Source organism: Venturia canescens, chromosome 1 (assembly GCF_019457755.1).
Source record: "Venturia canescens isolate UGA chromosome 1, ASM1945775v1, whole genome shotgun sequence".
Classification (NCBI taxonomy): domain Eukaryota; kingdom Metazoa; phylum Arthropoda; class Insecta; order Hymenoptera; family Ichneumonidae; genus Venturia; species Venturia canescens.
In genome coordinates this window covers 24,035,171-24,060,269 of record NC_057421.1, presented here as the reverse complement: position 1 = coordinate 24,060,269, position 25,099 = coordinate 24,035,171, and the positions used below count along the sequence as shown (strand labels likewise).

Here is a 25,099-nt window from a genome sequence, read left to right as displayed (position 1 = left end):
AGATATTTTGTTTTCTGCATTCTCTTCATTGTTTCAGGAACATTCGTGTCCCAGAGAACGCGCCCATTTCGTTGGCACGATCGGAGAGAATTCCGATAATTAGTAAGTGAGGAAAAAGCTCAAATACTTTTCCTCCACATCGGCGATGGCGAGTCCAAGCTCGGTATTCGCGATAAGAAAGAGAGCGAATCATGTACGAACGGAAATACATACGGGGGGGGGGGGGGGGGGGGGTGTCCGAATTTTTCGAAAATTTTCATTCCTTGGGAAGAAAAGTGCACCATTTTTTGATTATCTGCAGCGTTACTCAATAACAGGCTTCCTCGAACAGGGAGAAAGAAAAAAAGATTTTATTTCTTTCTCTCTTTCCTCCGCTCTGTTGGTTCGTTAAAATTTCCAAGGAAATGTCACACTTTATAAGTTGGCAAGCTACCATTAAACCGACTCCACTTTCGATGGATTTGCATATCTTTCTGTGCGCGATATGCCAGTAGATCGGGATCAGCTTTTATAACGCAGGGGGAAAAGTATTAATCATTCGACTTCCTGGTCTTTCAATCAGGCGAGATAAACAAAAATATTTCAAACTGCAACAAATTAAATCTCAATAAAATACTTGAAAACGGAGAGTCACGGTACAAAAATTCAACAATTCGCGATTTCAGCTTTTGTTGTTTTTCGCAATAGTTACATAAAAGAGAAAACGAACGTTGTCAAAAAAAGCATGAGAATGATGTATGCGCGTATGTAACGAAGGAGGAGAAGGCAGGGTCATTAATTAGTCGCGAAAATAGATTTTGCCGTCTATTTAGTTAGCACTGGTTCGTGTTGATCGCTAACACAGTATCTGAAGCTCGAACGAATTGTAATCATCGATAACAACTGGCTCGGCGTGTACACATGCAATTGCGAGCTTGGAATAAAAGCAAAGAGAGAATAAAAGCGAAGAAAGAGAAATTCGCCATGGATCGAATTCCTATTTCTACGCAGACCTCGGAAACGTTAACAAAATTTCAAAAAGTGTGCATAGAGATTGACGTTCGTCTCGTGCTGATAGGAAAAAAACTGTAGAATCGTTGAAGGAGCGACGAATTACGAACCGCTTTAACATTAGAAGGCAAAAACTGCGATCGCAGAATAAAAAACTCTTTGATTAGGGCAATTTAGCGTTGTAATGGGAAAATCTGGAACGTCGACGACGGACGATCGGGAGTAAATTGATCAATTTATTAAGGTGCCTGCTGGTTAGCGCGCGATCGAACTTACAAAAGGAAATTATTTTAATCCTCCAACCCCGTTTCTAGCACAGAAAACTACTTTCTCTTTTTATCTCTATCTTTTCGACTCAGGATTAGAAGAGAAAGACGGAGAAAAAAGAGAGATTTTCCATCGATCTTGGCAAAGTTATTACACCCGCTACTTTTTCTGTCTCTCGCTTGTTACACCGCTCGCTCGATGTGTAGTCACAATTTGTCGTCGGCTCGTATGCACACCGTAACCGCAGATAAAACCAGCCGATCGATAATTCTCCATGGAGTTTTCAGTATGTGGACCAATATATTTATATTAAAATTATGTGTGTGCGTGTGCCTCCGTATATTTCGCGATCATGGCGCAATGAGAACAGTCGCGATTTATGTTATTTTTCTTCACACGCCTCCGGCCGATACGACGCGCGACATCGACCGGGAATACGATTATTACGATAGTTTTCAGTATTTTCCGAAATATTCAATAATTAATCAATGTTTATGCAGCGTTTTTCGAACCCTATTAAGAGGATGGATCAGTCGGTATATCGCAACCATGAGTGCGAGAGAGATAGTTGCAAATTTCGAAATCAAAATTCTTTGACACAGTTTGACCGATTAAAAAAAGGCTCTGTCAGTCGATTTTTGCCATCGTTCTGCGTAGGCTGACAGAGCCTTTTTTTAATCAATCAAACTGTGTCAAAGAATTTCGATTTCGAAAATTCCAAGTGAGGTTAGTCGACTGATCCATACTCTTAATATACTAATTTCGACGAATCGTCCTGTTGACCCTTTTTCAGAGGACACCTTTGGACCGGTATTTCATCAGACTCGCAGTCAGAAGGACTTGAGAAGAGAGTGAAAAACCACTCGCATTTTCTTCGCAATCGATAGGAAATTGGGCTATTAGAAATGAGCAAATAGAAATGTACAATTAAAAGAAAAAATGAATTATCCACAGGTCATAAAAAATTGCATCACCGAATGAGTAATTATGTTAAAAAAAAATCAAAAAAATGTTTCAGGTGGCTTAGGTGATTGAAAATAACGATCTCAAATCGTGGATTTTTTGCGATTCAAATATGGAAGTGTTTCGCAGGTTCTCCGTAGTTTCTTGGTCGATCTAGGGGAATATGCATTTAGTGCGGAGCCGGAACACGAACGGCCTTGCACGAGAGGAGAGTTGGAGTTGACCAGCGCACCGGTTCACCACGCCCTGCTCCGGCATTCCCTCGCGCTCTCTTTTCTTTTCTATCTCGTTTTATACGATTTTTAAAACTCTTTTCTACCGGTGGTTTTACGTTGTTTCTATGTATAACGCGCTGGACGAATAAAAAAATCGTTCAGCTTCTAAAAAACGTGCATTTTCGTATTGAGCATCGAGGATCGAGACAGAAATTGTATGTTATCTCGAAACTCAACTTCAATGATTGACGGCATGCCTCGCTCATTCGAAGAGAAACCACCCTCGTGTCAGAACATCAATAAAGATACATCGTCGAGAGCCCCCTGAGAATTTATCTTTTTAATTGTGATTATAAACGTTTGAGACGTTCACGGACCTCGTGACAATCGGTAATCGCACGATAATTTGCATTGCGACAACACAGCAATGAAAAAATTGAGTTTTTATGACCGACAATTTTTTTTCCATTTCTCATCGACGAGATCACCACTTTGGAGAATTTTTCGTTCAATCACACCTGGCTTCGTTAGCTAGAGCCTAGTCATTTTTGTAATATTTTTGCTTTCGTGAATTTTGAAAAAATTCGTCGGCACACGAGCATGAAAGAAAGGCAGAAAATTGAAAAACTTGACGATATTATAAACTGTCTGGAATCGACGTGGTTAAATATTTTCTGTGCTATTTTCTTCTCTCTCTCTCTCTCTCTCTCTCTCCTCTCTTCTGCCTTTTCCAACCATTTTCTAAAGGTCAGAAATCGAACTTAAAGCCTATCAAAGTTAATCCGAAAGCGATCATCGCCCCGGGAGTAATTCAAACTAAAAATGGAGACGGATTATGTATCTCCGCATACGTTTGGATATAATATTATACTGCCATCGAGTGAAAACGTCGATGATGAAATTATGGAAAAATGTGTCGGCAAGTGTGTGTTGTAAACGGTCGAACTCGGGTAGAAAACCTTTATTTTGAGACCAACAGTATATTCCAGTGGAGTCAAACATTCCCAATTTGTTTTACAAAGCTCAATTGAGATCTGTGAGTATAGCTTTGGTAAAAATTCATCGTTCTGTTCGGACGCATGGAAAAATGTTTTTGTGGTTTAGTCAAAATTTTAGTGCCCAGGTGAATTAAACTTTTGCGTTAAGGTGTTTCGTGATTATTGTGGAATTGATTGAGCAATTGAAACGATTTGTTTTTCATTGGGTTTAATATATAACAAAGCTCAGAAATGATTCGAACCATTTCCATGACCGAGCTTCCTGGCGACGTTACATAAAAGCCATGGCTAATGCCGCAAACGATAAATCGGAGATAGCTAGTCGCCTCCTTAAGGAGGTTCAAGCGTATCTTATGGAAAAATTATTTTCCGACTTTGCACAATACTTTTTTTTCAAACAGAAAGACAGTATTAAACTTCTGGCGGAACAAACCGTCTCGGAATTGAGCCCATGTTAAAATTGTCATTTTCAACAATCAATATCTCGATGACCAAGCGGTGAAACCTCTGTAAATTTTTCATAAATTATTAAGCGCTGTTCAAGAAGATACACACGAATTTTCAATTCAAGGATGAATAATAAAATTTAATGTATTTTTCGTTTGGTATCCTTTACAGCTTGAATTTCCTTACATAGAAAAATTGTATTTCATCAAAGTGACATTTCCAAATAATTTTATTTTTTAACATACACAACAAATAAATTTAGTTTTATGGGAATTGCGTTTTCGATGATATTTTTTATATCTCCATAAGAGAGCTCCTCGAAATTTTATGGAGCCACTTGTGCAAAGGTATACAATCACCTGGAGGCTTCTTTAGGGTCCTTGACCCTTTCCCCTCTCGAGAGAGCCTCTTGAGCACGCTCACGTTGTTTCGACGTGTACTTAAACATCGGTAGGATCATCGAAACCTCTTTCATTCCGTCCCCCTCTCTTCTTTCGGCCCTCCTCGATTTTTCTCTTTTTCCTCCCTTCGCGTCGATCGTTTGACTTCTTCTATCTTCCCCCTTTCTCCTTCCTCGATCCTTCGGCGATCCATTTTATACCGAAACCCTCAAACTCTGCATGATAAAAACAATCGGTTTTTTTCATGACTACTATTCTCGACGACTTTGAAATGGTATTTGAATTGAAATCTGTCGAGCTCGAGGAGACCAAAACCAAGAGGCGCAGCAGACGATATATCCACATGCATATTTCTTGTTCAGCAATAAATGGGATGCTTCGAGGGACAAGAACAAAGATCGATCGTAGGAAGTATCGATTGAAGAATTTTTTCCCTCTTACAAAATACGCTTCGCGGAAGAAATTCACGGCTATTGAAGCATCGTCCGATTAGCGATAAGGTTTCAATGAATATGTTGATATTGAGAAAGTTGTTGGGGAAAGTTAATTGGATTTTTTGAAATTTTTTTAAATGGAACTACGAGCGCTCATAACTTTGACAGTAACAATGAGTATATTCGTACTCAATATGCATGTGCGCGTGAAGCACGACCTCAGAATGCAAACTGAGCGCCTTCGACTCTTTATCGATACTTCGATATGGCCTGTAATTTCAACTTTATTTTCACAATATTTTACCAAGCAGGAAGAGGGGGCCGCACTTTAATTATAGGCACGCCCATAGCGAATTTTCATCAGTACCGTTAAGCGCTCGCGGGGAGAAAAAGTATCGCTGCTTTGAGCAGTCGATCAATTTTTCGTCCGATAATAACTGGATACATATTAATGTATACCGAAGAGGCGGATCAATATTTTCAAAGATTTCCCATTTCATGCAACAACTACCCTCTTCGTGGCCGAATGTATTTGAGCATTAGAAATATTCACACTTTCCTGATGAATCGTTTCATATTGTGTGAAGCAGATTTCGGGATTTTCGGGATTTCAAAACACGCGAGAGCATGAAAACAAATTGTTTGCATTTAAGGGGTCTAGCCTGATTAGAATTTTCAAAAAATCGATTTTTTTATTGTACTTTACGAAAATGTACTTTTGAGTGACGTTTACTGTCTGAGCACGATATTCTGCTAAATTCAAAGTGCTAAGCAGCCTGAATCCAACTCTTGCCAAAATTTTCCAAGGTTTCTTGCCGTTGTATTCAGTGAAATTATGAAAAAAACCAGCTAAATACTTCGGTGTCACGATTCATCGCGTCTCGTACTTTTTTAAAACCCATTCAACTTTTCATATTTCGCGAAGATGTATAACTCGTCACTTTTTTCTTCCACAAAACAATTAAGCGTTCCAAGTAACGGTGAGACTTCCAAAGATAAATGTAAATCGACGCAATAAAAAAAAATTAGTTGAATTGAAGAAACGACACAAAGGAAAGGCAATTGAATGGCCAAAATGAAAGAAAAAATAAACCTGCATTAAAAATACCCCAAGATAAGTACGAACTGTAATTGCATCGTAAAAATTTTTTATGGTCACGAGTATCGACGAGCATGACTCTTGCTCGGGATGTATGCATGTGTGTGACGTAACAAAATGGTGGGAATGTGGACCAGCGTTTTAGCCAGTGTATCCTTCCCACCGGAGATATAATCACGAGTTAATCATGAATGTTCGATACAAACAAAAGCTTCGAGATTAATAAATACTCAAATGAAGAGTGAAGAGATTACAAATTCGGGAAATCACTGATGTTGTGTGGGTAATAAAATAAACATAAAAGGGTTACGTTATAGAATTATACTAAAACTGAAGTTTGTCAAATACAGCGTTCTATTTTTTTTATTTCATTAAAAAAAATAATATACAAACAAAAAAAGATCGAACAAATTCGATGTAAAGCGTCGGAAGCGAGTAGATGTTTAACGATCATTGTATTTTTGTTAAAAATAAATTTATAATGTTACCAAAGAGTTTATTCGCGTTATTTAAGGTAGATCATGCCCGCAGGATCGTATTTTATGGGTGTCTAAATTAGGTCGATTTTTATTTTCTAATTAAATGTATAAACACTTTAAATTCCCTAATGAAAATTTTACAGTTTTTTATGTAAAAAATCGCAATAGAGAGCGCAAATGGAATTACACAAAAGGAAATGGATCAAGAAAAAAGTGTTATAAAAAGACAGAAGGCTATCATATACGACAGGAATGACCCAAGCCAAGAAGAAATGAAATTTCGAAATAAGCAAATGTGAGGTTATTCGAGTGCTCATTACCAATTTCGTCCAATCTTTAACGTAATATATGTTTATTACTAGTAAGGCAATCGTCTCAAATTTTTTTTCCAGACCTTCGCTATATGCTTCATTCTTATTGTGTACGTTTTTCATAAACTTCGTAAGAAGCGCTCATTCGTTAAATGGACAGATAAACGATTTTTTACGCATATACTCTCGTGTGTTTTTCTTCATATTTAAACACATTTATCTAAATAACCGATAAAACGAACCCTTTAAAATTTGATATGCGTAAACTCTGTGTAAATTTCAAGACTTAAACAAATTGTTTCGGTACATGAACTGCCTTAAATCACTTCGACTCCTACAATGTGGAATTCATGAATATGAAGAAAATCGAAAAGGAGCTAAATAATTAAATCTATTAACTTGTATAATCACGGTTATGAAACTCGCAAAATCGTTGTATCGAGAAATCAATAAAAATAATACCAAAAATCAATAAAAATAAGCAAACGAATGAACATTGAAAATACCCGCGGTTTCACTAATAATAATTTATCAAGCAATTCATTATTTCACAGAGGGACACATTTCCCATCTTTTTTCTACCTCCCAGCGCAAGCAAGAACAATTTGAAAGTCTATCATTTCCGGAATATTCCAATCCTAAATGAGAATTTGACGATCGAGTTAATAAATTCGAGATTTCAAATAAATAAATAAATAAATTAACGTATTACATTTCTCGAAATTTCACTGAAGACAGCGGAGCGTTGCTCGCAAGCAAATAACGTGACTCTTTGGAATCGTCAGCTTTTTCCAACTTTCTCTAGAGCTCTTCGCTCGCGATTGAATTATATGAACTTCTCTTGCGATCTTGTGCACGTGGACACGGAGCCACAAAATCGATGAAGTACGAGAATTCGAGATTGAGACTCGCTGTTTGAGTTTTCTCGAATGTCCTCTCAGTGGATTCACCTTTGCACGAATAAACAAATGTGCGACGTTCATCTATGCTACGTTCTGCGGCTAATTTGTAAAGAGGAAAAGATACACATAAAATATATCGCGAGGGTTACACACAGAGTTTGCCTCCCCCGAGGCCTCGCGTCATTATCGTCGATTATCGAATTACCGCTCGACGGTAATTTCCGACGATGGGACGCGCGCGAGCCCCGCTAACAAGAATATAAAATTAGCGGCACGAGAGAACGAGGGCAGGAGGGTGAAACGGGAGGTTTTATGCGGATCAAACGGTTCGACCCCGGAGCAGAGTTATCTCTTTCGAAAGACTGCTATTAAATGCACAAAGCTTACATGTGGGTACCTGGTACATATGTACGTAAATCAAATCCATGGATATCAATGAAATTTGTCATATTCGTGTAGTGAAAAGTGTGCGGTTATTAAGCCGGCCCTTTTTCGATTCGCCGCGGCTCTTCAAACGTTTGTGTACTGTCCGACCATTTCAAGCTGTTTTTAGACTAAATTTATAAATAATATCGCGTTGAGGCGTAAAATTGGGACGCGTGTGGGGTTGATTTCGAAACCAGATAAATGTCGAAAAAGCCCGCGGTTTAAATGCATTTTTCATCGACTCATTTTTCGAGAATTCAAATAAATCGTGAATCGTTTTATTCGTTATTGAAAAACGAGGAGATTCGTATGCTGGCAAACCGGTTTATTGCCTTAAAACTGATTTTATTATTAACGGACTGAGGATCGAAAGCGACCTCGTCCAGGCGTTAGAAGATACGAAAATTCGTCACGAGTCTAGCATCGAACTTTTTATTAGCGAGTCAACTAATTTCGAGCCCCATCAATACCTCGGTACATCTAACTGGAAGCTGAAAAACGGCATTCATTTATTTCAGGTTTTCTAAGCTCTAGAGCCTCTTGCATAACCTCAAAGTCATAATAACACACGCTACTGTGTGTCAACAAAATTCATTCAACACACGATTACGTTGAGATAGAATTTACACATGCGTTCGTCAACCGCGGGACACGTAATAAAGGAATTAACGCCTCCGTACGTCCGGCAGGGATTCCCCGGATTACCTTACTCATCGCCGGCTCCACTGTGCCGTGTGATTCGTGAAGATTGAAAAAATAAAGAGAAAGAGGTCGAGTCCGATTGAGTGCGCTCATTACGTAAAAACCGTAATAAAATTTCGAATAGAAAAATTGAAATTGTCTCTACGAACCGAATAAAATCGTAAGCTGAGCGACTCAATTCAGAAATGGGGAAGGAAGACTCAAAAATAAGGTCATTCGAGTGTAACAATTGCAATCCGTTCGATTCTGTCGAATCAATGAAAGTTAGCTCAGAAAATATGGGCAAACGGAAGCATTTTTTGGACTACAGACCGGCGTGTGCGTGAAAAATTGTCGGCAATTACGAACGAGGAACTTTGAGGGCATGAATATTTCGTGAGCGTCATCGATGTGCAGTTATTCTGGTTGAACTCTCTAAGGAATTGTCTCCCCTTTGCCCCGGGCTTGCTCACTTCATTCTCTCACTCCCATAACGAAGCCCTCGCGATAAAATAAATAAATTGGAAAAAAGTAAGCAGCAACAACGACATCCAGTAGCCTCGTAAGAAATACAGAAGGAAAAGTAGGAAGAAAGGGAGCCTTGACCGCGAGAGTCGGGTGCGTGACCATTCTCGCGACTCGCGGACATCGCACTGATTCAACCAGCGAGGAATGTCTGAGAACGGTACTATACTTGTACAGACTGAGTCTACTCATTCGGAATCAAGTAATTTTATTGCCATTAATTATATCTTGGCATACTCTAAACAGTTTCATACTTTTCTTCGTCTATTTATAGCTGGATTACACAAATATTTATGAATTGATATTTTATTGATTTCAAAATCAGTAAAAACTGGATTATTGAAACATCAAACTCACGCGGGAATGTTTACATAAACCTGCAATCGTCCGCCGCAGATTTATGTATGTGGTTTAACCTTGTGTGTGATTTTTTTCATTTTGCAGATTAATCGCACTAAAGTTAGAGAGATTATCGCCTTGTTCCCGACGACGGTGCTCGCGTGATTCCCCGCCGATATTGTTTCTATTCATAATTCTTCGAGGCCATGCACTCGTCGAACACGAAGTATGGCCGCATCAACTATTTTGTAGTTTCACGCAGGAAGTTGTTACGATGAGTCCAAACTCTACATGACGTTTCCTGCTGCAACACTTTTATATCCTACATGAAAACGGTTCGTCAAATAAATCATTCGCAGTTTTGTTGTTATTTTTCGACGGCACGAAGAAATTTTTCAAGTTCCTGACGCGTTCTGTATAGGAATGGATATTCCGAATTACCAATAAATACTTGGCCTAAAATTGATATTGTAAAAACTTTTATTCAATTGTTGTGTTGAAATCATTTTCAGTAAGGTTCACGATATTTTTTATGAAATTCTTTTTTACACTTTTTGTGATATAATGCAAAGAGTCCATCAATGGACTTGTCCTAACTTTTTTCCCCCGAAGGGGGATTATTATAGTTTTTTTCATTCTTTACATATTTGATTGTTTGAATTCATGTGCATTGATTCATTAGTTTTCCGTTTTATAGGCAAGACGAGAAAAATACGCTTCTTTCCTTAATTTATCAATGAAAAAAAATGCGAAATTCGAGAAAAAAAAAAACAATTTAGATACATTATTTGATTCGATAAAGCGCTTGTTCGTATCGGAAAGCCCGAATGACAACCGCTGGACCGAAAGATTCCTGCGTTTTGTTACAGAATGAGAAACAATACGTCGAAAAGCTTGTAAAATAAATTCCGGTTTTGCAGAATCCTCGATTCCTCGCAACTGAATAAATTGCCTCGCGAATCAATTAACGTCTCGCTAAATAAAAGTGCAATAATTAATGTGAATTCGCGATTTCATCAGTGATTCGCAGTCCCGCGAATGATTGATTAATTCCTATAAATCATTCGCGACTGAAAACATTTGCCCCACTCCTGTACAAGCGCGATCGTTAATATATTTACAAGTTACGGGATTACTCCGAGAGCAATAAATAATGGGAATACGAAAAATAATAATAACAATCACCTTTATTATCACTCGAATAACAATAATTAGCAGTGTATCGGAAGCGTCTCTAAAGGAAGAGAAACCGAAGAGAAGAATCATAATTTCTTCCTGGATCAACGCGAGCTCGGATCAAATGCTATGAAAAATAATGAGGGGAACGTGGGGGGATCGTCGAAGATGCACTCGCCGAGACATCACCCAGGAAGGCCAGACGAACGTCGATTAATCGTCCCACAAATTCTCGCACTCGTTTCCCATCCCTGTCAAGCTATATTTATCCACATACGTATTTATAGTTACGGCGCATATACAGAGTGGCCCGATATTCCGACTCTGGATTCGCCGAGCAATCACGAGACCACAGAAGTCTTCGGTAACTCTTCTTCCTCCATTATCATTAAAGAGACGTCAACATCCGAGACACGCCCGTCTCATAAGTGAGTCGCGCCAAATCGGATGAAAAACGGTCGATGCTCGAAGCGTATTTTTTCCAACTCGACTGTCAGGACGCCGTATATATGTACAAGCAGACGCTCGCACTTTTATGTGCACACGCGTCTCGACTCGTGCCCAACACATGCTTGTTTCTAATTTCAAAAAATAGAGAAATGTACACGTACACAAATATGCAACGACGATTTTTACGTCTCTCCACTTTTGCCCACACGAGGAGATTAATCTTTCTTTACTTTCGACGTTAAAACCTCTCTCTTTCAGTCCACTGTGCCGTGCCAGGATGCCGCGTGCTCGATCTCTCGTAAGCGCGACTCTCCGTATCTATAATTTTCTGGTTATCTTGATTATTTTTTTTTTCTTCATGTTTTCTCGAAAATTCTATCGAACCCCGCAGTCGTCGGGTCTTCGACGCGATGTCTGACAACTTTGGGATTGAAAACGAGGCTGCACGAGACCATGCGAGTGATCCCGATCACGGGTTTCATCGAAGCCATGAAACATTATTTACGTGCGTAACTTTAAAACTCGGGAATATTGCACAGGGTCGAACGAATAATAAAAAGCTTTATACTCGTTTGTGTCTCAAGGAGTCAGGACTTTAATCGGATGCGCAGGATGTACTCGGATTTTCAAACAAACAAAACAAATATCTTTGAGTCTCTTTTTGTCTCTTTTAAAATAACGACACACAGCAGCGTTGACCCACTTTTGAGAGCGTGAACACGAACTTTGGTCGGAAAAAGTGCTTTCTTTTAACTCGGATGGAGGCCTGAACGAGCATTCGAATTTGAATATTTTTCCAAATCCTTTGATGACAGATAATAAATGAAAATTTTAGTTAAAACGAAGTACGACTGTGGCCAATGAGAGTTTCTCGTGTCTCGAGAATCTCTAACGACAGGGAATGAAAAGGTTCGCGTGTCCATGCGAGCAAGTTCCTTCGACGCGAAATCTCCTCTACATATCAGTTAAAAATAAAAAATGTACGCGTATCGAAGACGAGACAGAGAAAGCTTAAAATCCGTACTTAATTCTCCCTCCTCGCGCGTATCTGTCCTCCTCTGGGAGCTACACTTTCTAAATACTACACGCGGTAGATGAAGCAGGAATAAAAGAGAAAAAATAGTGCTCGCAACGACCTCTGTATCGAAGGGAGCGACGAGTATGATCGAAAGATTTATGCCCGCGAAATTATTTTACTGTAAATTGAGCAATAAAACTATACGACACAGCCGAGATTTCACGAGTCAAGCGAAGCGGAATAAAAATGGTATCGCAACGCTTGTTTTCGAATCAAACTTCAGAATTTTTCGGATAATGTCTTTTTCTGCGTGTATTCCAAAACCGTTTTCCGACTCCGAAAATAAAATAATCGAATTTTCAAACTATTAAAACCAAATCGAAATAAGAAGCAACATGCAATTCGATGCAAATTAATGACTCATTTATCCGCGTATATATCTATACACATGTGACGAAACACCTGTGGCTCAGAGCTCCTTGGACTAATCGCATTACAGTGCCCAACGTGTCAGCTATAACCGCAAAACGGTGATCATATTCTACACAGCGAACCTTTGAACGAGTCTCACTTACGAATGGGACAGGTGAAAATAAAAAAATAAAAATGCGCACACGCTCGCACACAATATCTAAAAAGTGCGGAAAGAGAAACGCGATATCTGAACTCAATCTGCTGCTTCTACAGAGCAATAATCTGCTTGTGATTTTCATATGTAGGATTCGGTCTGGGGTTACGTTGCATCGAAATAAAAATCGTTTTCCATTGTTTTCAGAGGCTCAAAAAAATATCTAATCAAATTAACAATTCTGAGTAATTCGAATAATTTATTTAATCAGCTCCAAAAGCAATTGATTTTATGCACATTTTCGTGCACGAGTTCAAAAAAAAATTGGCCGTTACAGTCGAAATGTGATTGAAAATATGAATTCGTTGATAAAACTATGAAGTTACATTAACCAAATTGGTTTTATTAAATCGACTATTACGTGTTCAAGTTTAAGTAAATTTGATCAATTTTCACACACCTTCGTTTATCGCATTTGGTGAGTTAAATTTACTAATCCTTTTTTTTCAGTATGATGCTTTGCGATTAATGGGAAGTGCATGGTTAAAAATGGATGGGGAGAATTGACGAAAAACCGATCAATTATCAACGAAACAACCCATAGTTGGAATTAGAAAGATAATTAACGTTAACGAGCTATTACCGACGACAATTTTATGGCAATTGTATATCATCGTGATGATAATGTCAAAAGATCGTAAACGCAACTTTTACCCTTTTTTTTTCTTTTCATCACATCCTCATACGAAAACTATCGATTACGTATTTACAAGTTGATGTTTAAATAAAATCATGTTTCACTCGTGATGAATGAGTGTGTGCTCGCATTTTGTTCATCTCTCTCCGCCTCATCATCGCCATGACTCTTTTCGTATATGGAACAGCGATGACTTTTTGTTCGCATTCATTCAGCATCCCACGACTCACTCGTTTATACATCCGTTACAAATTTGGTGCGAATATTTCATGAATTATAGCTTACGACACGAAGAATTCTGCATAAACTTTCTTCGGTAATCGAATATTTTCATATGAACGAGATTCTCTAGAAATAAATGAATTTTTTCATTTCATTTCTTTTTTTTTTTTTTACGTTCCATTGACATTTTTTCATTTCAACGATCCTAAACCCAATTCCTACGACAGTTTTTTTTTACTATTCCAAGTTGTCACCTATGAATGGAAATGCAAGTCCAAAAAAACCGGAACGGAATATAATGTTTTTTCATAAAAACATCGAAACAAAAAGTTGTTCAGACTGTTGATTTTATTTTATACTCAATCGTATAAAAAGCCGCATTCGAAGATAAATTATGGAGGTCAATTGTACGAAGTTTACAAATGAGAAGCAGTGAAATTACGAATCCAGACAAAAATTCCTTCCCTGCTTCTGCTATTGTGAGTGTTTGTGGACGGTACGATTTTAGGTTGAACATTTTTGTTACACTTTCTGACAAATGTGATGCGATAATGAAAACATGAATATTGCCATGGGCGATCTTACTCTGTGAAAGAGAAAAAAAAGTATTATAGTTACGGTTCGATGGATGAATGAGCGAGGGGGAAAGAAACCGAGGAGAGAAGTGAAAAATAATGGTTGACAAAGATGCTAAATCTGGAGCGCTCGCCGGAAGCCTCCGGTATTTTTATATACCTTTATTTTTATATTTTTCTCGTGTGGCTTCGAGATGTGACTCTTATAATACAGTGACGAGTGGGTCGGCACTCGAAATAAGAACTCTCATGGCTCGTTGTCGAGAAGGAGCAGAAAAAAAGAGGAAAAAAGGACAAAAAAGAGGAAGAATGTTGGGAAAAGCGGATTTTTAGGAAGATAGAAAAAATAACAAGAAACATGGGAAAAAAGGGGCGACTGATCGATGCTCTCATCTATGCGTTGGTTAATTTATATTTTTACTTTTGTATGAGCGAATAACAATAATAATGATGCCGAAATTGAAAAAAAAAATGTAAAAAAAATACAGTGAATGAATATGATGGAAAAGTTCGGTGAAAAAACGCTGACGATGATCATGAAACGCAAATCAAAAGAGAATAATAACTATCATGATAATGAAATGAAAGCCCACATTAAGAGGAGAAAGAAAGAGAGAAAATTCAGAGCAGTGCTTCAGTCGCGTCATTGTCATTTCCGTCGCTCCAGGGAGTCGACGGAGAAATGAAGCAGATTCGTGAGAGAAGAGCCTCTCGCGAATGTATATGAGAGAGAGTAGCACTTGAAGAACTCGCGTAATCGAAGGCGGGGAATGAAAATTGCATCGAGAATGCACGTCAGTACGAGACGTTTTCATTCAACTCGCAGCAACGACCTCGTTACTCAATGTTAAATATTCTATCCCCAAGGCAATGCTTTTAGTTGAAAAATATTAACTGAGAGTTTCGGAGTGAAATTGTCGACGATTATCGACCTCGATGGATCGCATCAACAATCGCTTTGATGAAAATGATTTTTTCCAATCGAAACTCGACATTTTCATCGCAATTCATTGAAATTAAAAATTATCGAGTTCCCATGCGTGCATTTTTAACGTCTCGCTTTCGTGAATGAAATAGAAAGCTCAGCCACTTGTATATGCTTGTGTATATAAACGTCAACGGAAGCTGATACTTACCAATTTATTAGTTCGCAATCTCTCAACGCGTAAACGGTATTTTGTAGCGAAGAAATCACCAAATTCTCACACTCTAGAATTTCAACGATCGGTTCTCATGTAACCGTAAAAGAATATACGGAGTGCAATCTGAACCAATTAAGGGCTACGAAGAGTGGAAACGTTGGAATTTCAGGTATTTTATTTATTTTATAAATAAAAATTGCTTGGATGGATTTAAATAAAAGCTTGTATACATTTTTTACATACTCAGAAGTACTGGAAAAAATTTTTTTTTCAATTTTTTTCATGGTTTTTTTTGTACAATGGCGTGTTGAAAATGGTACCCCTTGAATGGGCATTGACAACAGTAAATCTCAAAAATGGAACATTTCAGGACAAAAAACCCAAAAAGATTCTTAAAATATATGCTATTATTTATCGGATGACGTAGGGGATTTTCAAAATATTGTTTAGAAAAAAAAATGGCGACCATTTGAAGGAAAAAATCACAATTTTTGTGGATTTTTCTCAGTAGAAAAATGTTTACAAAATGCAATTTTTTACTGTCAACGCCGATGCCAAAGGGGCACCATTTTCAACACACCATTGTACACAAAAAAATATCATGAAAACAATTAATGTTCTGTTCAATTATTAGCGAGTTTGAAAAAAAACGCTTCTGAAAAAGAAGAATATCACTTCAACGTGCTATAAATATAGAATTTCGCAATTTTTTCAGATTTTTATAGATTCACATGCAAGGAAAGTATATGAAAATGGAAAAAAAAAATTGTAATTTTTGGTACAGACAATGATTACGATCTCCACATTGTACAGAGCTGAGAAATTTCAACGATCAAACTTACCGCATAAACCGCGTACAAATTAGTATTTCTCACATTAAAAAAATGTTTTTGTACTTTGGAAATATCCTTGAAACTATACCGAAAAGTTCGCTATGCTGAGTTATTCCGTCATCTTAAAAACATTCCCGGAAGCAATCGATTTTATTGACTTCCTAAAGCAGGATCCCCCCAATTTTAATTTATAAAATAAACAAAAAACACGTAAGATTCCAATTCCCCTAATTCTCTTGTGAGCTTTTCGTGTTTGCATCAAATTTACCGAAAAATCAGATCAAACTCATCCCAAACAAAATCACATTAACGTTGCTTGATGGAATTCAATTTGAGCCCCCTAAAAACAAGAATATTTGGATCCTCGCAACACGAATAACGGACCCCAAAGCAATGTTTCCATTTTATTTTCAATCGTGTATCATCCCAGTAACGATTAAAAAAGAAAATCATAATTAATTGTCCGTGATATGAAATGCCTTCGAGTCACGAAAATAGTTAGTTCGTTCCGGGATTCCCCGACTTTTGCGCGAAGCGGCGCTACTGCTCGCGCCCGCTCCGGCGTTACGGTCGCTTGCCCGGGCTTTTCGAACGATTTACGTGATGGAAAAGAAAAAAGAGGAAATATACGCCTGGGACGTCGAGAGCTCACAATTGCCGGAGGCGAGGAGAAGGGGAGTTTTGCCTGTTCTCGCTTACGTAATAAAAGCAACCAGGCGTACACACAGAGAGAGAGAGAGAGAGAGAGAGAGAGAGAGAGACTAGAACACTGCATAATTCGAGCTCTCGGCGAGACCGTAAAATTTCCCGGAAAACTTCAAACTTTCGCATTCCGTGAGCGCTCAAGGGGAAGTACCGAGAGATTGTTTTATCCATTCGTCCATATTCGAGCCGCCTTTGTTGCACTAAATTCTCATACGCTCAACACTCCGCGCGCGCCCGCTCAGTTTGGTCTAAAATTATCTTTACGAAATGTTTGTTTACGAGCTTTTCGAAGAGCAATTGCATAAGGACTCGCGTCCTTGCTTCGTTTTCTCCATCTTATTTAAAGCCGCATTGAACAATCATTCTATTTCGCAAATTTAATGACTTTCGGACTCGCACCGAGTCGTAGAGCCAGTTGGAAAGATTCGTTTGGATGCTGAGCCGGTCGCTTCGCTCGAAAGTTGCATCAAACTCAGCTCTCGCGGGGTATTCGAAAGACTTTTCCACGTTGCCGAAAGTCCCGAATAATTAACAAATCCTCTTTGACTAAATCACAGACCATCTTTATAATTGCAAATTTTTGTTGAAAAAAAAAAAAAAAAAAAAAAACAAGGCGCGGCCGCTGCCAATGCCTCCCGTCAAGAAAACTGGTAAAACTTTTTCTAATCTCACCGAAATACAGTTTTTCAAGTTAAAAAATTCAATTAAAAAGGCCATAAATTTGTCGATGAAAATCCCCATCAACTTTTCAACTTCTTAAGCATTCGATAAGTTTTTTCGTCCTCGTCGTATACACGCATTCAGGGCGTATTCAGCGTTACGCTTGGCAGGATTTAACGGTGAGGAGACAAGGAGAAAAATGGATAAAGAAGGAGAAGATAAAGGTAGGAGCTGATACGTATATAGAACGAACCGAGAGAAAATATATGGCTGACTACTCTCGCCCGACAATCGGTCACGAGAGCAATGACTGTGCACTTGTGTCTTGTCTTCGTGTGTGTTTCCCCTCGCGTATTTGTGTGCATCTGTAACTCGTACTTACCTAGTGGCATAGCCGTAAGAAAAGGAAAAAGTTCCTAGCGGTATATTATCCCAGTTACCCGTAATTCGAGCGTGTAAAGCCCCAGGAAATTCGAAGCATTATTTCTTTCGCGAGCGCTACTCCTCGGTATCATATTTATGAATGAAACGGCCAGCACCGACGATTATTCCGGCTCGTTCATCTCTCTCGTCCTTTGCTATTATTTCTCAAAATCTTAACTCTTCCAAGTGATTCTCAAAAAACGTGGCTCTACATTGGGACAAAAAAAAGCATAAAATCCTTGGCCCGAGGCACGGCGGCGCAAGCTATTTCTTCAGCTAGTGAGAGCGACTGTCGCTCTTCGGTTGGCGAAGTCTCGTGAATTCGAGAAGACTCGAGCAGTTGAAGTTCCTAAATTCGAGGCTGATGCTCTCGAAATGTCGCATTTTGAGTTTACGAGAAAGTGGTTTACTGATCGAGATGACTTATCGTTGTTTTTGGACGGGAAAATTCAAACCGAAAATAAAAATTTTGTTTTTATTTTCTGCGAGAAACATTTTTTTCGCAATTTCCCGGAGGAAAACAAATAATTTTTCAGTATACTTCGTTGCGACGCTGAAATGTGTTGAATTTTTTAATTTCGAATCTAGAGAAGCGACTGGACGAACTCAGTTCAGTTGACTATAATAATTGGCAGATTTATCGCGTTGGCAGGAAAAACAGTGACGTCAATTCCTTTTGATAAGGTGAGCTATACCGAAGCTGTTTTGTATTCATCGATGGTTTCAAAACCACGTCGATTTCTATACTTTATGATAAAAGACGTAAACTATATTCCATATACGAACGTACGTAAGCGTTCGTTCCGGCTGTACAAATATTACGCATGGTGAATTCTCTTTATGGTCATGGGCGAATTGGAGCATATGCGCATTGGTTAGACAAAAAAAATAATTTTGGAAGCAGCTCGATTAAGGTCGAAGTTAAAAGCGTCCACGAGAAAAATTCACGCTGAAAGATTTTATGAACAATATAATCGCCGAGTATTTTAGCGTGAGTGTCTAAAAGACATTAATGTTTATCGTGATCGACGCACAATTGTTATTCGTAAGACTCGAAATCTCCGCGGAGAGAATTTTTTATCTTCATTACTTCAAAGCCACGAGAACCTTTTCGTTGGATCGCTGACGAAAGTTTATTGTGCAAATAAATCGTTGAATAAATCTTAAAATTTCCAGTTCAAGTGTGAATTCGTGTGCGGAGGTGGAGGAATAACGTCAGAGGGTGCCACAAAAGTTGCTCGACATCAATCTCTCTCCTGTCAAGTCAATTCGTCTCGTCTCAATCGATTTCAATACGCCCACTCTACCAAACGTACTCTGTCAACTCGAACTAGTAATAACACAATAGTGATAATAGTAATGAAACGAAATAATAATTGGTCGTTCGACGATACTCCGATACGACGGGGGACAATTTGTCCCGATGATCCTACGTGCGCAAAGAGAGCAGAATATATACGAGGGATTCATTAGAACGAAAACCACTGTGACATATAAATATTGAGAGGATCGTACCCGTGTGCGAACAGAATTGACGCAATTTCGTCTTGTTTTGTTGCTCCCAACGTTTCTATAAATTCCATGCGCCCAATAACGAGACTCAACTCCGATCATCTCTAGGGCGTTCTCTCTTTATATTTTTTTCGTTCCTCTGAGAGACGAAGCGCACAGCTGTGGAAACTTTGCTGTTGATTCGAACGATATTTCCTTATTGAACTATTTTCAAAGCCCCTCTCAAGGCTGTTTTTAACAGGAAATATTTCCAAAAATATTTCATTACGAAAAATAATGATGTTTGATCGAAAATTTGCAGACACGAGCGTAAAGAACGTTCTCTAACGGCATCAGAAAATCTCTATCATTTTGTGTCTCGGTAAAATGTAATGAAGAACAAAAATTGCCACGATTCCAATACATGGAATTTTGACTTTCGTTCATTTATTCAAATAAATATTTTCGCAGCGTTGCACCGGTTCACGCATTAACCTTCAAAGGGCGAGTCAGGTCGAAATATCGACCACGAGATTGGTCGGGCACTCCACTTGAAAAATTCATCGATATTACGCACAAATTTCGTGCAAAAAAGAGGTCGATTTCAACGTAAAAATCCCCGTCGTCCCTAATAGATTAATTGCTGCGCAGAAAGTTTAAGTTCAGCCGCTCGTATCGCCCGGGTATTCCGCACAGTTTCCCTCGGCCCTCATGCAAATGCCATTCAATTCCAACTAAGAAAGAATGGCCGTGGGCACCGCTTTGAGGAAGTCTCGCAAGAGCAGCAAAAGCAGCATCGCGAAGTGAGGGAAAAAGTGGGACTTAAACGAAAATTCGTGTGTATTGGAGAGATTAAAAAAAAAAAAAAAAAAAAAAAAAACTTTTTTATTTTTGCTTGTAAACAGGCTCAAAAGTTTATTTTCGGTGTAAAAAGACACGATTTTAAATTTGAGCTCGCAATCTTAACGTTTATACAGTCCGCATCGCACTTTTATATTTTCCATAGGCATAACATTGGAAAATTCTTTTTTGCACATTTAGATTTTACTACTATAGCCCATCGGTGTCATAAAAAAAATGTCTTTACTTAATCTTAGAGAAAATCGCACGCTCTACAAAAAAGGTCTCTTACGATTTTTCGTTAAACCCAACATTTCAAAAGTTATCAGAGATCAAAGTTCAATTTATCACAAATTTGACCGTTTCTGGTGTCTTTTTATACCAAAAACAAACTCTCAAGCCTGTTTGCAAGCAGAAATTAAAAAAAAAAAAAATCAAAAATAAAAAAAAAACATTTTTTCAAAAACCCTAGCGCATATGCTCCACGTGATGTACCTGTTGCTGCGTGGTGACAACCTACTATATGCCATATATCCAAGTATGCATTTGTCTACAATGTATAAAGACCCGAGTATGTATACAACAATATATAAGACAATATACATAAAACACGAGACAAGGGTTCCTCTTTCCTGTTGATCGTGTCCTACGAAAGTCTGAGTTCTCTTGAACGAATCAGGTTTTATACAGCCGCGTGATATGCGCGGCGGTTCGATCACCGGTGCTCGGGTACGACGTCGACGTCAATATTTAACTCTCTCACTCTTTCCGCGAGCGAGTCGAGCCGCAGCTAACGGGAAATTGATCGAAATACCAATCATCCTCTCAAGGTGCACAGAAATTGTATATAGTGAGAGGCGGTCTTAATATTATAGGTGTATGTATATGGAGGACTTGTACCCAAAGTGCACTCGAATTATCTCGAGAGAAGTCTCGACTATCGAGACGCATGCTTAAGCAAATTAATCTTCGCTAATTACGAATCTACGTCTCCTTTTATTCTTTCGCGATCGAGAGATTTTCTTCGCGACACCGTATTTTCACGCTTCGAAACGTGTTTTACGTTGGTCGTGACAACGGCGGAAACCTCAAACGGTTGGTGCTTGCACTCAGGAAATAAGCGATAATGATAATTGGTAGGAGCGAGTTTGAATATCGCGATGGAAATCCGAATTCGAGCTCCCGTTCAAACGGAACTGTAAACTAAACGCTCTATGGCGAGAGGTTTTTCGTGGGATTTTCGGAAAAGAGGAATCTCCTTTGGGCTTTGAAATCAAAGTGCTGCTCGTTGAAAAACTAAAATAGTTTAATCCATCTCACGATAATATTTCTGCATAAAATGTTTACATTCGTAACCGCGATCCCTTTCTGCTTGACTATCGTTTAAACTCTTCTGCTAACTCAAATATTAATCAGCAGCTACTTTTCGACATACACATAATATAGAATAAATGGGCATGAGATGGAATGGATGGATGATGGTGGTGGTGCAGCGAGAGGCGATGCAGGTGAAGGTGGCGGAGGTGGCCACACCGACTGCTCTCCGAAAGAGTCCGGAGAGAGCGAGAGAGAGGGAAAGAGAGAAAGGGAGAAAGAGTGGGAGAGAGAAAAGCCTCTCGCTCGTTTATCTGAAGGAGGAGAGGAGAACGAGATTGAAACAGGTTCGCGCGCCGGTACTATTCAGTGAAAGATAACACGTCAGGAAGGGGAAAAGCGGAGGGGGGATACGAGAGAAGCAGAGAGAGAGAGAGAGAGAGAGAGAGAGGAGAGGGGAGAAAGGAACTCTCGGGAGCAGCTCAAACAGTTTCGAAGTGTTGCTCGCTCGTTGCCTGAGCTTGTGGCGAAGCGAGAGAGCAAGGAAACGACGACGTCGACGACGACGACGACGACGACAAGAAGTAGTCGTTTACAGTTATAGTCAGTCCGGATCGGGCGCTCGGTCAGCCGGGACCTAAAATTCGTCGCTCGGCCCATATCAAAACACTCAATTTTCACTTTTTTTCGCGTGTGCTCGTGCGTGCAAGTGCGCGTTTACCTCATCGGTTCGCCTTTCCTCGAAAAATTCCCACGCGAATTCATCTTTGTCGCTCCAATCAACGCGACGAGAAATAAAGAATAAACTTCAACGCAAACACGTCACTTTGGACGTTTTAAACTCACGGAACTGGGGAAATAACCAAGCATCGTTTCCTCGCACTTCCGCAACCCTCTTCAAATCGACGAGTATATAAAAATTAACGTGATTTTATTTTGTGAAGTGATTCAGTTATCCAATGAGAATTTATTCTCGTGATTTTTGTTTTGTTTTATCGTCCAACGAATTCTCGCTTCCCAAGATCTTTCGATCGATCCAACGTGGCACCATCTCCTCGGGAGGAAAGAAACGATTAAATGTAGCATAGTCATGTGTAAGGATGAAAAAATTCATTATTCAGCACATTAATCAATTCTCTGTACGATAACTTTCCAAATATTCTCCTTCTATTGAAACCCCCAATTATTTATCCTCCAATTTATTCAAATATATTTGAACTTGGGATTCAAGCCGCTTTCGATTCAGTCGCAATTAGTTCTGAGAAAAGAAAAATATTCATCGTGAATTATCAACTAACGATCCTAACGACTGACAATAATGAGCCGAGGAAAAATAAAACAGAATTTCATGAATTTACATTTGTCGAAATCGTCAGTGGGAAACTCATAAACTGCTAACGCCATTTGTCTCTTTAACATTTTGACATTGGTCTCATTTTAATACACACGAAGTTTCTCTACAATTTTGTTCTACAAAAGTCCAACTTGACGTACGAAAGCAAAACTCTTTATATTCGATTTTTCGGAGCGAAAAACTCGACCCATTAGTGTACCAAGTGTGCGTTAAATTCCTGAATATTAAAAGGGAGCAAACTCACGAAACCGGGCGGTCAACGACCTTGAAATTTCGTCAGCGTTCAATCGGTATAGTCTCTATAATGCGGCAAGCGAAATTCTTTTACCGCTGCAATTTAATATTGAAGATAAAAAAACAAATAGGTGATAATAAAAGGAAAAAAAAAAATAAATAAATTCAAGTAGTAAATTTGCCATGAGTTGAAATTCATTTGAAAGAAAATCATGATTTCCGAGTTGTAAAATATTCTTTCACATTTGTTTCACACGCACGCGCGGAGACTCGAAATTAATGAAAGAACTGTAACGAGATATCGATATTTTTCGAGGCTCTTCACTCGGAAGACTGAACAGCTGAACGTTCCGCTAATTAAGGGAAAATAACTGATAAAAAAAAGTATGGATTCGAATTTTTGAAGCAATTTGAATATAGGCTGGCCTCGAGGTTATCAAAATGGCATACGAAATTTCGAGTGCAAAAAATGCAACGGCTGTATACACACATATTTGTATTCATATGCGTGCAATATATACGAATAAATATTGCTCGAGTGTGGCATTCCGAGGGTCCGGTTAACGGTAAAGCGAAATGGCAAAGCCTCAAAGTGAGAGAGAGAAAGATCCACGAAGTCTTATAATAATAGTATTAACGCGTGTGCATCGTGAGTACGAGCGAGGCCTTGCTCGTTTATCTCACACCTTTTTAACCGGGTAAAAAAAATAATGAGAAACGTGATTAAAATTCTAAACACTTGTGCAATGATGAAAAATTAGTCCGATGTTTCTGAGCAGTGTTTTTTTATTGCCAAAAAATATTTCTCAACAATGTCATTTCAATTGTGTTTACACGCGTGTTTTATCCAAGCATTGAGCCGTTTTTTTCCACCAAAGTAAAAATAAATTGCACGCAGTAGGATAATTGATCGATGGACTGAAAAAATTTATCTGGTCCACGATTCGATTCATCAGCCAACGATTTTCCGTCAAATTCTTCCAAATGTATGTTTCCGCATTCGATCGTTTACTTTTAAAAATACAAATTTTTCGTCAAATAATCTCACTCAAATTTCTTTAAAATTCTTTAAAACAGGAAATAATGACAAACAATCGCTCTCTCGCTCCACATAATTCGTCTCTCTCTCCCTCTCTATTTTTTTTTTTTTTTTTTTACTGCGAGGGATCGCGCTCGCGGATTCCCTCGATCGGGGCTAATACGTCATGGGGCCACGAGATTCCCGTGCCGTGAGACTTTCCTTTCGTGGGATTTACTCACGCGCACGCACCTGACTATCGGAGGCGACGAACGGGCGGACGAGTTTCGCACGTTAAATACATTATTCATCGAATTGCTGGCACACACGCGCGCTCGATCCAAATATACATGTGAAGATCCGTCAGAAGTGAAAATCTTACCGTGTAGCATCGATTTTAATTTGGCCTTTGGATTTTTCAGTAGAAAAAATAGGAATGAAAATCGTACGAGTTTGTTAAAAATCGAAAAAAATATTTTTACGACGGGGAGAGAAATTATGAAGCATCGATTCCTTCGCGAAGCACCGACCGATTGCAAAATTCAATTGAATTCAATTTCGTAGAAACTCCATAGAATTCTCTATGAGAAATCATTTTTACAAATTCCGTGTACAATTAAACTCAAATAAAACCAAAGTGCTCCACTTTTTTCCTCCTTTTTTAACATCACAAAAAACATAAGTTACAATCAGCCGAATTTTGAGCGCGCTCATTACGTACAGACGATAAATTTGCGTCATTCAATCTGTTTGAGGCTCGGGAAAGGAGAGGGGGCAAGGATAAATTGCCGATTCAGAAATTGAGCAATTCGATACACGTTGCCTGTACAGCGGATAATAGTAATAATAACGACATTTATTAGGATAGAAGCCATAATAGTAACAGCGATATTGTGTTATTA

The 25,099-nt window shown here is 38.7% G+C and overlaps 1 protein-coding gene across 2 annotated transcripts in view; it reads left to right on the top strand.

The window, feature by feature from the left end:
* Nucleotides 1–25,099, top strand: part of LOC122411626 (protein dimmed-like) — a 70,666-nt gene that overhangs the window by 32,824 nt on the left and 12,743 nt on the right. Inside the window, exon 1 of one of the 2 annotated variants that reach the window (XM_043420584.1) lies at nucleotides 22,099–22,685. The exons of the other annotated variant lie outside the window; for it this stretch is intronic. The gene's annotated coding sequence lies outside the window, so the exon portion shown is untranslated. Of the gene's footprint in view, nucleotides 1–22,098; nucleotides 22,686–25,099 lie in introns of those variants that run through there. 2 annotated transcript variants of the gene reach the window in all.